This window comes from Copidosoma floridanum, unplaced genomic scaffold (assembly GCF_036245765.1).
Source record: "Copidosoma floridanum isolate Cflo_tuat_1 unplaced genomic scaffold, Cflo_Japanese_pri ptg000026l, whole genome shotgun sequence".
NCBI lineage: Eukaryota > Metazoa > Arthropoda > Insecta > Hymenoptera > Encyrtidae > Copidosoma > Copidosoma floridanum.
This window is the reverse complement of record NW_028321903.1, coordinates 9,279,817-9,293,896: the sequence shown is the minus strand read 5'-3', so window position 1 is coordinate 9,293,896 and position 14,080 is coordinate 9,279,817.

The following is a 14,080-nucleotide window of genomic DNA, read 5'->3' as shown; positions in this document are numbered from 1 at the left end:
AAGTCGATAGTTATTTTTAACAGAATGAGAAGTGGCCACATGTCCCTTAATTATCACTTGTATACATATCATATTACAAATAGTGATCTATGTAAATGTGGTGAAACACAAGACACAATGGACCATGTATTCTGGTACTGTTGACTATATGAAAGGGAAAGAGCCGTTATGCGGGATAAGTTAAAGAATCTAGTGGCATTTCAAGAAATTGGCAACTTTTCCATGATTTTTATGCTAAGTGTTATGAATGAAGATATGCTAAGAATATTAGCAGAATTTATTCATGGGGCTAAGCTGAACATATAATGGTTTATATTTATACTTAGGAGCTATAGAGGTATATATTATACTAACACTAAATTCCATTCAGTTCTAAAAGAGAAATTTAAGTTACTTAATCTTACTTAACAATAGTTAACAATTTACTTAACAGATCCTTTAAGTTAAAATGTATGGGTCTACTAGACTCACAACGTTTTTGCATTTTGTATTTATATATAACCTTATGCATTGTTCATAACTATTTGGTTTCCTTCTTATGCAAAACTTGATTTGTTGTATTTAAAAAAGGGCGCTTTTATACTCCATTAATTTTATATGTGTGTAATGTATTTAAGTGTGTAATATAATTTTAACTGTATTTGTGTTATGGCAAAAATGTACTCAAACTGCCAATAAAAATTTTATTCAATCATCATACAACAAGAATTTTTTTAGTTATTAATAATCATACAACATCAAATTGTTTTGTCCGCATGCTTTTGTTACTGTTTTTTTTTTTTTTTTTTAGAAGTACAAAAATAATGTAACAACTAAATAAGATGTATCCAACAAATTTTGAGCGCACTCCAATTAGCTTTGTACGAACCAATTTTTTGAACAGTTGTTTGCCTACTACTCAATTAAATATGTATACAGTCAGCTGTAATTACATTACATTATATTACACAGAGTATATTTTAAATTTTTATCAATTTCATCAAGGTTTTTTAATGGAAGAAGCCAACACATTAGTTAAATCTCGATACTAGCAATGTACACCTACAGTTTTTCCCTGTCACTTGGTTAAACGTAAATATATAGAGTTAAAACTGCAATGCATAAAATAAAATACTTCTAAAACTTTACTTAATATTTTTAAAAATTTTCCAATTTTCAGAAGAGATAGAAAACAGCAGCAAATAATAACGTACTATACTGACATTAAAGTGTTTTACAGAAGTGTTGTACAAGTTCATTAAGTTTACTTAAATTTTTTAAATATTTGTTTTATGACAACAAACTTGCTACTATGAGTAACTGTTTAACTAGAAATCTTAAATGATCATTGAAAGTGGACGTTGTCATGTAAATAATAATATTTAATTTTGTACGTGTCGAAACAATTTTCATTTGTTATCTCTACGTAAAATTTTGTAAAAAAAAAAAACTAGCTTTGTATACTAGAAATGCAATTGATCACAAAAAGTTTATAAATTTAACACCTTTAACACCTCTTTTTTAACTGGAAGGAGCCACTTTGTTTTTAAAATTTCAACAGCTCACTTGCTAAACAAATTTGAAATAGATACTGTACAGGGTATCTAAGACCCCTTCATTGTTAGTCTTCAGATCAGGAGACTAAGAGTCCAAAGTATTGTGCTTGCATTGCTTAGCACCTAGAGATGTATACATTACGAAATAAGCTGTACGAACGCAAATTTTTTTTTATTTTTTAAAAGATATGACGCGTATGAGCTCAATAGTTGGACTCAAGTTTAAGTCTTCAAGATGTGACAGTTAACTATGATACTCTACTGTTACAGTTTGGAATAAATCTTCAGGTAAAAATTTAACTATGCATATGTGTTTATTTAGTCAGCGCGCTGTACATGCTCTATTTTGTATATTACCTTGGCATGGTCAGAGCTTATTGTGCGAGGAGTAAGTTATTCTCAATAGTAGAGTCTCAAATAGTTTGGTGTATTAGAATAGCAAAACTTATTTGTGAAATTAATTGTTGTAAAATTATTTTCTGTATCTGTATTCTCAAGCAACCACTTTGTATTTGTTTTGTTGAATAAGTACTACTAACAGATTCCACCATCATTTGTAAGTATCACATGTGTACGTTAGAAAATGTTGTAATCATAAATCTGTAAGTGATGTACATTAATCCACCAAAACATTCACCGTTTTAACATATTTTTTTTACCAGCCACTTTTCATTTGTCACACTCTCTTATTATTGTATACATAAAGTCTTATTGTACAGTAATAATGCATTTAAACTTTCAAAAACGTTATACAATGAAAAAAAAAGATAAACAGGTGTGCCACCCTTATTGCCAAGCATTTGTTGTCAGCAAAAAAAATTGATGTAACTAGCTACACTCCGAGATCCTCAATATATAAGGTAAAATTCAGGATATTTAAATATCTTATTAAATTAAGAAGCAACATACTGTATGAATCGTGTCAATATTAGTTTTTACATCCTTTTTTCTTTTTTTCAATAGTCTTACTTTTTTCCAATTGAGATAACAAAGTAATATGTATATTTTTTTTTTTAAATAGCTGATACAAAAAAATGTAGACCAAAGTATCTTGACTTAGTGAGGAGTATGTGGTGGACAATAAATTTGTTCTTAAAATTTGTTGAAGAGATGTGATAGGACCATAATTGTGATAGTTGTACTGGGATAAACGATAATAAGAGTATTAAGGTCTTATCTTTTTTAGACGGCAGAAATATCCGTAATTTATACACATTTTTCTTTGGAACAAATTTTTTTTTTATCGGCACAACGTACTCTTGGCCTATAGAATTAGCTACAAATACCTTGAGTTAAAAAAACCGTTTTTGTTCCCAGAAACAGTTTTATTTGTAATATTTTGGTCTTATAAACGCATGTTACTTAAATAGGACAGAACATTGCATGAAGATGTTTTTGTTTAAATTAATCGAAAAATTTTAGATCTGCAACAGCTCAAAAAAATTAATTTTAAAGGCTTTGTACTGTGCATTTTAGAATAATTCTTTTTGTGTCACAGGAATTTTTTGCACTTAAAATAGTATTATGCGGTCTATGTAGAGAAGGCTTCACTGATATAACATCTATCTTCATTAAGTAATACATATTTCTAAGACAAAACTATGAGAAATATTTTTTAGGCTAATAAAAATTAAATGAGGATTAAAGTTCTGTCAGTCTATTTGTACCACGTGTCATAACTAACAGGAGTTCATTCACATATTATTATGAGATACCGCTATACGTATGTATCTTTCTATATTATTTCGTTGTATGGAATTAAACCATGACTTACCTACTCCTCGCTTTTTTTATCACCTTCTCGAATAATGTAGCTTCTGTATTTTTCCCATGATTTTAAGCCCATTACAATTAAATCGTTTCTCCTCATCACTCTTCTTTGCTATTAATCAGTTTCTCTTCATAGACAGTTAATCTGTAGTTTTTTCGTGACTTTTAACAATCTCAAAGTGGTTTATTTCATCTTCTTGTTTCTTCTTACTTATCCTCACTTCTTCTCAACTTCTATTATTACCCTATTTTTATATATTCATACAGTTGCTTTGTAAAAATAGTTACACTCTCCTTTGGAAGTTTCTTAAGTACAACTACACCCACACTGTGTTATAATAGACATTTTTTGTGTTTTCTTTGTTATATTAAAATAATTAATTATATCACATTTAGTCTTACACTTTAAATACATGATATATTTTTTCATAAGCCTTTCATTTAAAATGCATTATATTTATTTTCCCTGATGTATAAAAGAATTCTTAGAAACGAAATTTGTATTTTTAACGTCTTATATTTAACTGACGTTTAATGTACTAATCCAGGTTGTAAGTTTGTAGTTAACCTTTACTACATGTCCTACAAATTTTCTGATCTGAATTTTTTTTGTATTTTAACATGTGTTCTGTTAAATTTGTAGATCTTTGTAACTGCTTTTTACATGTAATGCTTCTAAATTTTCTAATAATGTTGTGTTATTTGGCATTTCAAGAATAATTTTTATGTTTTGAAATAATAATTTTACTGATATAACATTTATGCAACAAAATTTTGTGAATTTTTTCGGGCGAATGGAGATTTTTAGAAGTTGGAAATTTTAATTTACGATTCTTGCTTGCGTACATTTTAACTGAGCTGAAATAAAGTTTTATAAGTTTTACAATTTTTTAATTATTTCTAGCAGTAAAATTGTAAATTAAAGATAGTAATAGTGGTATAAAACATTGTGTTATTAAAGTTTTTGCTAATTTCTTATTTAATAATTCTAACGACAATTCAAAGTCTTATAATCATATTCAAAAAAGAAAAAAAAAAAAACGTTTATCATACATTATAATTTTGCAGATTCTTACACTTATTTCAAAGTACTGCTGTGGCGTGTTGAGTTTTTTTTAGTTTTCATCATTGCACAAGAAATACTTTACAAATAATAAATGACAAAACTTCTATTTGCTAACATACTTCGTTAAAAAAGAACTGATTATTAAAATTTCTCTAAGTAAATTTGATAAAAATTTGATTTCAGATATTTTTTGCATATGATTCCAATAATACAAGAAGCATGTCAAAATTAACAGTTATTTATTTCTCTCCTTTTGTGCTTGATTTGCACGTTCCATGGTCCTGATAAGTCTCACTGTTGTTGTTGACATTCTTTGCTCATTGTATTGCTACATCTTATGTTTCTGCTATTTTCTCTATATAAATCCCTGCCTTTGCTATTATCTCTTTATGTCCGATTCTCCAGCGTGTCACTGTCTTGGACATTTTTTTGATAGGTAGGTTAGTCTTGATAACATTTTCTTGCCATGTATCCAAATTTTTTACATTTACAACACTGTTCTTTCATATTTGTACGATATGCAATAGATTTATTGTAACTTTAACTTTTCTTTATTAGAACTTTTTTTTCTATTTTTAATTTCACTAATTTTCCAAGATCTTTGTCCTTTAGGTATAAAATCCACATAGTATTTAATGAAGTTACAGCTTGCTAAAAATTCCTGTACTGTTTGCTCTAATTCAAAGAAAGATTCTTCTATTTTTTCAAAGCTTTTAAAAATACTCCCCCCTTTCCCTACCCCCTTGCTGTACTTCAAGTACCTTTCGCACTATCTAACGCCACCACACCATACTGCACTGCACGTTTATAAATTTTATTTCTTTTTTTTTTAACCAATTCTGAAAAAAAAAAAAAAAAATTAGTTTCAGACACACCGTGCACAGGAGATGATAGTATCAGCCATCTGTCGTGGCTCTAAAGACCTCGATTTACACACGCAACTTACAACTCGTGCTGTGCACTCGTGGAAATGCGTGTATATGTCGAGATCTTTAGAGCCACATTAGATGGCTCATAATCTCGTTGCCCGCGCACGATATGTCAAAAAGTTGTATACACCACCCATGCAAGAGGATAGGTGATTGACACACGCGTGTCCTTCCACACTTGCTAGTGCTCGTGTAAGAACTGACATGCGTGCGTCAATCGCCTTCCTCGTGCGCTAGTATCGTAATAGTATATTACGTACGAGTTTGCAAGGGCTTCGATTGACGAACCGAGAGATTTATGGCACGAACCGAAGGCGAGGGCCATAACGAGGTTCTTAAAGAAGCCTTTTCCAACGAGTTTCGTATACTATTTTTCCCCCTGAGAACCCAAAATCAAGCGGCGAAGGTGCTATTTTGAGGTTAGATGGTAGAAATGTACTATTTCAAAATGATTAGAATCTTTAACCTCTTGCAGACTAACTGAAGCCCTTACTCACTCTGCTATGAGATGTCCTCATAAATGAAGTTTGATTATTTCTTTCTATGTTGTGGCTTATAACTGATTTTTAATATAAAGTTTCACTTACTATTAATTGATTAATTTAGTTTGATAAACAATGACATTAATATATTAAGAATTCATTAAATAAACTAATTTTTTTAGTTTATTGGTTCTTTCGAAAAATAAGAATTCACTTCATTTCAGCAGAGCAGTTCTCTATGTATTAATAAATATTAATTTACTTATTGCTAACTTGTTACTTTAACAATAATTAAATAATTTAAATAAATAAGTCAAGGAGTTGTGACAAAGATTTTCAGCCAATAAACAGCCGTCCCGTATCCTCTCACAAAATCTCTTCTCTTACTTTGCTTACCTTATCCATACCCACTGGATACCTCTCCTTCAGGAGGTCCGCCAAAGGTGTTTGGCTTGAAAACGCCGAACACTCCTGGAAGAAAATTCAAAAGATCAAAAGGGGACACTAACCATAGATAAACACTATCACTTCTTTAAATTTTCATAGCGCATCCACGATTTTTATTCGCCTTCGTACTCACTCTCCACAATTTCACGCCTCTCTCTCTCTCTTTTTACATAGATATGTATACTGGGAATGAGGTGTTTATATTTATATATTTACTGGCACACTGCTCTCAAGATAAGAATCCTGGTGTGGACCCCTGCTGGTCTTCCTCCGTTGGCCTTCACCTTGGCTCGGTTAACGGTGTCCCGCACCTAGGACTCTCATCCATACGTATACTTACACACATGATCTCACGCACACCTCGTATCCCTTACCTTTCACGCACGCAACCTTGATCCCAAAACTCTGTCAACACCTTTTTTAGTGCCTATACCACTTGTTGTGTCCTCACACACTCACCCGCGCTTGCTCGGATCGTCCTAACACTTTATCCAGTATACTACCTGGTGCACTGTTCAAAGCACACTTACCTTCTTGTTATACTTGCTATTGTACGGGCTACCTGGAACTCGTCCAGCTTATCGTGGTGGCTCGGTGTTACACTTGATCTTAAGCAGTCTTCTTCCCTACTCTGGTATACTCTCCTTACTGTTACTTTTCTTTATCCTCTGCTTTACTTGTCACTTTTCTCTGTAAATCACGATAACTATCTCTCTGCTATCTGCTCTCTAAGCGGCTCCGTATGATATTGACTGCGCTATGCAGTAAGTCTGCATAGGTCCACGCGCCCCTCCGTTTGCATCTCAAAACCTCCAACGCTTCTTCTCTCTTACACACATACGATCACTCAGCCATACTTCACACATATTCAACTTTTCTCATTGCCTTCGTCCTTCTCCCTCCCCTTGGCTCGTAATCCATTGCACCGAGAACACACAATAAATAATGTGTCAAAAATATATATGTGTAGCAAATATACACATTATTATAGAACTTAGTAGCCGCCGATATATACTTGCCCAAAAATATAGGTATATAGTGACATGATAGCTTTAGTAACCACGTAACAGAGTATGCTTTTCCTATGTATATTAATATATAGGTGACAACGTTTTGACTACACGATAGGTGCACCTTTTCGAGTCTAAATTTTCTAAGAGTAACGTCAAAGAACGAAGTAATGTGTCTACACTCGAAGCAATGTCGTCAATCTCCCATCATCGTCACATATTTATCAATACATACATGAACAGCATAGCCCTTGGCTTACTACGTTATGTTATCTGCTTTCATCTCTGTTCTTAAATGCTGTGTTTTAAATAAAATGAATAATTTTTCATACTATTTTTTTGTACTCTTAAAAAATTTTTAAGAGTTAAACAAAAATTTTTTTGTATTGTACAAATACAATAATTGATTTCGATTGCTTATTCTTTCACAATTTTTCCATTCATGATTGTAGTTATTTTTTGACTTTAGAACGTTCGTCACATTATTACTGGGAAAAAAGTTCTGAGAAGTGAGAGGAGCATAAATATAAGCAGCAAAGCTGGCAATTATTTTTCTCATGTGGATGTTCTCACATACATACTTTTAGGAGTAAAGACATTTACTGGCATGTAATCCTTTCCTATTAAATAAATTGGTACAGCAGGATGATTTTTCTTAAATTTTTTTAAATGCAATTATATTTTGGGTATTTAATATGGACAAGGAATAAGTGTGTAAGTTTATGTGACTGATGTAATCGTGACGGAAAAGATGTAGTCAGCGTAGGCAGTAGGAAGTTGTTTTGAAGTTGTGGGAAGATTTGATGAAAGTGCACAGTTTTGTACCAGGTAGCCTATAAATTTTTTATATTATATTGTGCTGTGATATGTTATTTATAATTGCTTGTTAATTAAATATCAAAATATTTACTAAGACCATACCCAATTTACGTAGATAAAGTCATTCCTACGATAATTGCACCACCACCGTATATAACATCGTTTTATAAAGGTATTTTTATACTCATAAATACATTGTTAGCCAAACAATTTTATAGAAATATGACTTCATACCTAAGTATCCAAGCTTCCACTGCCTACTAGTTTATTATCACTCTTACTTTAACATCAACTTTATTCCATACTGCGTTTGTGTATGCGTGCTCTGGTATTTTGTTGCTTACATTCTTTATAGTCCAGTTATATCAGCAGTGAAAATTTTAAACTGCTGAATTCTTTTCCATTGCATACAGGAATTACGATATTATTAAATTTTTTGTGTCTTCTACGTATTTGTTAGACTCTACTATAATTTTGTTTATTATTACTATTTTTGTGGTTATTTTTACTAAACTTCTTCTCATATATTTTATGTCATTATCTACACATAATTTCACTTGTTGACTTGCCATTTACTCGCTTAAGTTTTTGAACCGAATTTTTACTACTGGATTACTGGTTACTTAATTACATACTTTTAATTATGTGTTTGCTGTACAGTATTCTGTTGTCTATGTTATTTGTGCAGTGTAGTATTCCACACTTATTCTTTCATTCCACTTTAGGGAACCACTGTTCCCTTTTAACTTTAATTTTTTTGCCCTTTTAATCGTTAACATTCCTCTTATAGTGTGTTAAGTGTATGGCAATATTAATTATGTATGCGCTCTGCCTTATTTTACAATTATATACGAAACTACCATGAATTAGGCATCTAGTTAATATAATTTTATATTCAGTGTTGTTTTACATTCAATACAATATATTTAAAGTCTGACATGTTTATTTGTTCATTCATCTATCTGTCAAATTTATTTTTTTGTACAAATTTTTTATCATCATGTATTTATGTTAAAAGGAAGTTCTTTCTTGTCTTCATGTTACTATACACTTTGTATTTTATGTGGTTAATTTCTATTTATTTATTTATTATTGTTATCATAGTAACTTAATACAAAATCACTTCTATATATTTAGAGGAAAAGACAATTTTTCTTGTTTTGGTCCTACAAACTGCACTACCTGGTACAGTCAAACGACTTCTGGCGATTATTCCTACTCATTTTCTTATTGATTTAGTTTATGTACCAGGATCAAAGATAAATACCTCCAGCACAATATACTTATAATTTTATGTGTGTCAGCTGTTTATCCATCCGTTATTGTTATAATTAGTAAGTAACTGTTGATTTTTTCCTGTTCTTTTAAGAATGAACTTAACAGAAACTTATCGTCACCACATATTTTAGAAAAAGAAAATCTGCCTGATTTTTGTCTTACAGACAGTGCTCCTTGATACAGTTGAGTAACTCCTAGTGCTCAGACTCGTTTTCTTATTGGTTTTAATTATGTGTCATATTCAACAGCAATTCTATTACATGACTGCAGGACCGTAATCAACACTCTGCTTAATGTTGTACTATCGGCACGGTTTAAACTAGCAGCAACTCTTGCATTTCTTGTGGTTTCTTATGATTTTCTGTAATCATTTTGTAACAGATTCATACTAGCCCCCCTCCCCCAATAAAGAATGCACTTATATGTGAGAAAGAGGAGAACTATTTCTGCAGCTGTTAACTTTGCTATTAAATATACAAGCCATTTAACATTCCTTCTTTCTTCACGCATTTGTTTAATTTCGACGAGCACGCAGCCCTTTTTGATAATTTCTTCTAAGGGAGTCCTGTTAGCTAGTTAGTTAGTTCCGGAGTATTTTGACCTGTTAACAAGCTTATGTAATTCCTTATAAATTAAAAGTATAATGCTACTTTTATCGTCTTCTTATATTTTAACGTCTCATTAAACTTTTTCAAGCTCTCATCAATATTCGTTCTGTATCTTTTTTTTTTTTATTTTTTTATTATTATTATTATGTGTTCAGTGATGAGTTGTAAGTGTGGCCTTTTCTTTACATTTAAAGTAAAATAATTCACCTGTCTCTTAAATCTTTTGCTTCTTCTTATTTATATAATAATTATTATTTACTTTAGTATTATTATTATTTCTTTGTTTTACTTAGGAACTTCCTATCACGAATATATTTTATTGCGTTTTATCCACTTTTACGTCCACCTCTATGTTTACATATGACTTTTTTATTGTGTATCTGAATGGTTGGTTCTGATCTTATGTGCCTCGCCTACCTGTTCTTGTGCAGGATAATATAACATACTTTAAAAGTTATGTGTGGATAATTTAACGATTGGTCACACCTTAACATTTTACTGATATTTTGGCTCAGACAAGCTTGTAGATATGTATTATTTTTCAGCGGTGTATTTTATATTTATGTCTAGACCCCATGACACTACATTTTTCTTGTACTCTTCCTTCTCTACTTCTTCTTACTACTCCTTTTCTCACTTTCCTCATGTGGTAAAATGAAGGAAAATAGTTTTGTGTATATTTTCCTGGTTGCATCCACACTTGATGCTGGATACATTGGTGTACTTGCTATTTTTTTGATGCTTCTTGATGTTTTTCCTTTCAAAATCTTTTACGATTTCTAGAGCAAGTTTAGTTTTCAATGTGTTTTCACAGCTATCCGTTTTAACAAATGCCTTTAAGTAAGTCGTATCTTATGTTTCCTCTAGCAAACTATTTTTTCTGTTGACATTCTGCATAGGCATTTTCCGTCTTTTTCTTTAATTTTCTGTAATTTTTTTTTCTGTTACAGGCAGCTTATTCACATGCGTGTCAGAAAGTGACTATTGCCAGTGATATTAAGGTCTGTTGTTTTTGACTTTTTCTATTTTTGGTAAGCATGTGGTTGATTGTCCAATCATATGCCTATTTTAAAGTGTCAAGGCCTCTGTCTAAATGAGGATGGCCCGAAAACGTGGTACAGTTGCCCGCTATCTGTATTGTGGAGGAATTGGAATCTGTGAGATTATGTGCCCCTCATTCTGCTTCTTATAGTGTTCCAGGATTAAGAGCGTGCTCCCCGCTTGTCCTCCACTGAGTAAGTTCTGAGGAGATATCGCTACATACTAGAGGTTGGGGCAATGTACCATGTCGTATTTGGGTGTACTTGCCACAAAGCTTATATCGCAGTCATAGTCGACGTACTGCTCATTGGTGTTAACTATCATCTTAATAGTAGACTGGTGATCACGGTGCGTTACTAGTTCTTGTATGTGAACGATTACTAGCTGTATGCTTGTAGTAGAGTTTTTCTTTTTTCTAGATAAACGGTCCAGTGAACAATCTGTTTATTGCCGTCAACGTAGCAGCCAATTTTGTATTGTCTCACGACAATTATATGCGTCACCTTCAGGCACTGTGGTTTTCGGTAGATTATAACGACAGGGATGGGATTGTTCCTGATGGAGGACGATAAAAAAGGCGAAGAAAAGAAAGTTCAACCACTTGCACCCGTTGTCTTATTGCTTTGGTTGAAGAATGAATTTAATTTCTCCAGGATTGCTTCTTTTCTTCCACTTCGCATGTCTTCATGCTCCTCTCTACGTAACAATTGATGTATGAAAAATTTTTTTTTTAACAACTAAGATGTGAATGGATTGCCGAAAAATCTTTTTTTTTGAGCTAACATTTAGACATATACTTTTTGTTAACTGATTTCACATTACATTTTTTCGTGCCCACCTCTTGAAAAATTCAGTTAAATTTGCTATACATATCAATCATGATTTTTTTTTATAATTGTAACTTTTGTGTATTTTGTTATCTACTAACTTTATATGGCCTGTTTGTTGATTCTACACCTATTGGAGCTTGTCCCTTCATTAAAAAGTGCTACACGTATCTGTCACTCACTTTGTTGTTTTTTATTTTTATTTATATCATGCATATTTTACTATTGATTAATGTTACAAATGTATTATTTATGCCTTTTTTCTCGTTATTTTTTTTTCTCCTTTTTTTCGTGAACCTGTGTATCTGCGTCTAGCATATATCCTTATTTGATCATTGAAATTTATTTCCTCATTTGAGTGCAAGTTTGAGAGCATGTTTCTTGAGTAGTAGTAGTCCTTTGCAATTAGCATTTCTTATGAATTTTAAATTTATTATCTTTTGAATCAAAGTCCCTGATTTTTACTATAAATTTTTCTTCCAGAACTTTTTGATGCCTTTTTTCATCAAAGGAGAGTATGTGTGCTAGGCCACGCCACGGTGACTACAGGGACTATCCGCAGGCTCTACTCTTTCCCTCAAATAAGCAGTTGCGCAATTCGAAGCGTTTGGAAAGCATGGGGTCAAGTGAGCTTTGCTCATTCACGGACAGAGGCCACACTTTGTTTGTTAGTTCGAAAGTTATTGTTTATAGTTGCTATGACAACTCTTGCTTTATTAAAAATAGATCCTTAAGCGATTCTGGGTCATTCTTCCTTTGAAAGTCAATTGTGAAACGCTAAAAATCAATAAAAATCACTAAAACATTTTAAAGCTCTCTCTTAATTTAATTACCATCGAGATTGATTTGTAATAGATACCATTAATTGAATTGTATCCCGAAGACCCCAAACCACTGTTTTATTGGTGAAAAGCTTTGTGACTAATATATAACAGCTTTATTTCAGCTTAACATGATACAAACAGTATTATTTTAATATTGTTATTTTTTTTTAATTCAATTTTGGGATTTTTTCAACTAAAAAGTGATCATAAGTCTAAAATGTGTATTAAGCGTGGATCACTTTTTTTTCATAGTCAGCACTAAGTGTGAAAATAAGGATCGTATAGTTTCTTAACCTTGTCTATCTATCTATCTATCTATCTACATATCTATCTATCTATCTATCTATCTGTCTATCTATCTATCTATCTATCTATCTATCTATCTATCTATCTATCTATCTATCTATCTATCTATCTATCTATCTATCTATCTATCTATCTATCTATCTATCTATCTATCTATCTATCTATCTATCTATCTATCTATCTATCTATCTATCTATCTATCTATCTATCTATCTATCTATCTATCTATCTATCTATCTATCTATCTATCTATCTATCTATCTATCTATCTATCTATCTATCTATCTATCTATCTATCTATCTATCTATCTATCTATATATCTAACTATCTATCTATCTATCTATCTATCTATCTATCTATCTTTCTATCTATCTTTCTATATATCTATCTATCTATCTATCTATCTATCTATCTATCCATCTATCTATCTATCTATCTATCTATCTATCTATCTATCTATCTATCTATCTATCTATCTATCCATCTATCTATCTATCTATCTATCTATCTATCTATCTATCTATCTATCTATCTATCTATCTATCTATCTATCTATCTATCTATCTATCTATCTATCTATCTATCTATCTATCTATCTATCTATCTATCTATCTATCTATCTATCTATCTATCTATCTATCTATCTATCTATCTTTCTATATATCTATCTATCTATCTATCTATCTATCTATATATCTCTCGTGTAGTACATCTATGGCTTCTGTGTTCAGTAGCGCTTCCATCACTGTCATGAATGCTAGATTATCTAAGTACTTAAATAGGTATTTTTAAATTGTGTTCAGATTTTGTAAAACAGGTGGATCTTCTCATTTCCTTGGTGCCCATGGTAAGATTTTAGTAGGAAACCTTGTCCTACATACTTATATACTTCCCTATCGATAGTAAATAAGTAAATGTCTTATTGCCTGATTGTTCATCGTCACTACCTGTTTTGCGATGCACTTTATTCCAATCGTTGGTCTGCTCCTTGTCCTCTACTTTATTGTGGTCCAAGCTGTTCTCATCCTCTGTTGTTATCTGTGTGTTTTTCACCATTGGTTTTCTAATGTGCTTGACATAACTTGCTTAGCTCTATTTCTTAATTTTGTAGTGGAATATTCCTTTAAACTCTAATAT